Source organism: Arachis ipaensis, chromosome B04 (genome assembly GCF_000816755.2).
Source record: "Arachis ipaensis cultivar K30076 chromosome B04, Araip1.1, whole genome shotgun sequence".
NCBI classification, from domain to species: domain Eukaryota; kingdom Viridiplantae; phylum Streptophyta; class Magnoliopsida; order Fabales; family Fabaceae; genus Arachis; species Arachis ipaensis.
The window spans coordinates 45,171,580-45,173,889 of NC_029788.2; positions in this window are offsets into that span (position 1 = coordinate 45,171,580).

The following is a 2,310-nucleotide window of genomic DNA, read 5'->3' on the forward strand; positions in this document are numbered from 1 at the left end:
GTAAACTCTTATGAGTTTAACTGTGAATTTTAAATAGAGATTACAGTTTAAATAAAAATTTTAAAATTAACAAAATTAAATCTGAGATTTTGAAATCTAAATTAAGTACAATTAAGAATTTTAATAATATTTTATTACAAACTTTTATATATTTTTCTTACTAACATGATCTCTCTCTCTCAGTAAACTTTACCCCTTAAATTTTTTTATATATATTTATGAAATTAAACTTTGTGATTAATAATCCAAAAATGCAAAGAAATATTTTATTTTAGAGTAAAGTATCGTTTTTGTCCCCAACTTTTGGGGTAAATCCTATTTGTGTTCCTAACATTTAAATCGTCCTATTTGTATCCCTAACGTTTGTAAAAGTGATTCAATGTTATCCTGCCGTCAATTACACATCATGAGCGCTTTAGTTTGAGTTTTAAAAATCTCTTATTGAAGTTAGAATACAAATGTCTGGGATAGAATTGATGATCTACTCCAAAAAATAGCTCATCAAATGTTGAAACTAATTCCTACAACATTTACATAATTCACTTTTCTAGGGACATAATTAAATCTAAACACAAATAGTGGGTATAATATTAAAATCGACCACATCTAAGTGAGACCTAATTGAGAATGAATACATCCAAGTGAGAATAATTGAAAAATATAATCTAATTTGTTAGTATAATTGATAGTAGGATAACATTGAATCACTTTTATAAATGTTAAGGATACAAATAGGACGATTTAAATGTTAGGGACATAAATAAGACTTATCCCAAACATTGGAGACAAAAACGATACTTTACTCTTTATTTTATTTTTCTTTTCATGAAGAATGTTATCCCTTTTTTTTCTTTTTTTTTATGGACCTTGCATGTACCTGTGTTTTTTTTTATAGAAAAATATATTTTTTTTGGTACGTCATTGTCTTTACATAATGTTTCAGGGTGCAACCGGTCAATGTGTCTTTCGCGACAAGGAAAAGGCATTTTTATGTAAGTACTAATTATTATAATGCAACTTGATGTGTGTCGACATCTGTTTATGCAAAGAGATAATTAAGAAAAAAAATATAATTATTTCTTACGATTGACTTATGCTATTTGTTTTTTGTGCAGGCAAGTGTATATATATAATTAAACTGCACCCATCAAAGGCTTAATTCCATAATAATAATGATAATTCAAGCTTTGTTCACATAGATGTGGAAGAAAGCTGCAAGGTATTAAAATTAGATCTAAGATAAATGAAAAATGTTTAGGTCCAGTCCAATAACGACCGAAGGTCCACCAACCTAATTTTAAATTTGACTCGATCCGTCCGAGCTAACTCACCTTTTGCAAAGCCATTCCCAATGAGAATTTAGACAGCTGGCAGTCTGGATAGCTGGTGGATGCTTTTAGATACAGAAATTCAAACGAAAAAATCCACCTGACGAGTACAGATAAAGAGAGGAGACCTACCCTTCCTCTAGGTATGTCATCCTTTTACCCTAATTAGTCGCCTAATCATACGGACATTTATTTTAGTATTGGAGTATCCTTACAGGTGGCTCCACCTGCCGACTTACCGACGATCATGGCTGCAGTCTCTCTCACCAAGCTCGCATCCAAGTCTAGACTCCTTACATCCTATCATTGCTCAAACCTAGCCGCCCAACTGACCATTCATCCCTGCAAGCAACCGAGCAAAAAATAAAAACAAACAGACCAAATGTTGGTGATATTTATGTGCAAAGTTCTATTTACATCTTATATTTATGTGCAACAAAAATTTTTTTAAGTCAAAAAGCATGTGAAGATTTAGTAGGAATATTTTGAAGTTAATTAAAGAATAAACTATCAAAATCATTCTTGATTATTTTTTAAAAAAACTAAAAACCTACTTTTATTCTTTATAACAACAAAAATACTCTCATTTTAAGTTAGTAAATATTATTTTTATATATGATTAAAAAACCAAACAAAATTGAAAGGAAAAAAAGAAAAGAGACAGCGTAAACACAGAATCAAATAAGAAAATAGAATTGAAAGAAAAAAAGATTTTTTTACTAGTCCTCTAAAACATTTGTTTTAGCAATCTAGGTCATCGGATGAGTTTTTTATATTGGACTTTCAAAAATTATGTCCTTGAAAACCTAGAGCAAAGGGCTAAAAATTCAAAGAACTAACACTAAAGAATTTCCTTAGGTTGGATCCTTTAAATTTGTTCATACAACAAGCAAAACAAATCACTCACCTCACCTGAATATACATTGAAAAATGTACATAGTAACACCCACAAAATTTATTCATCAAAAACTATCTAAATTGT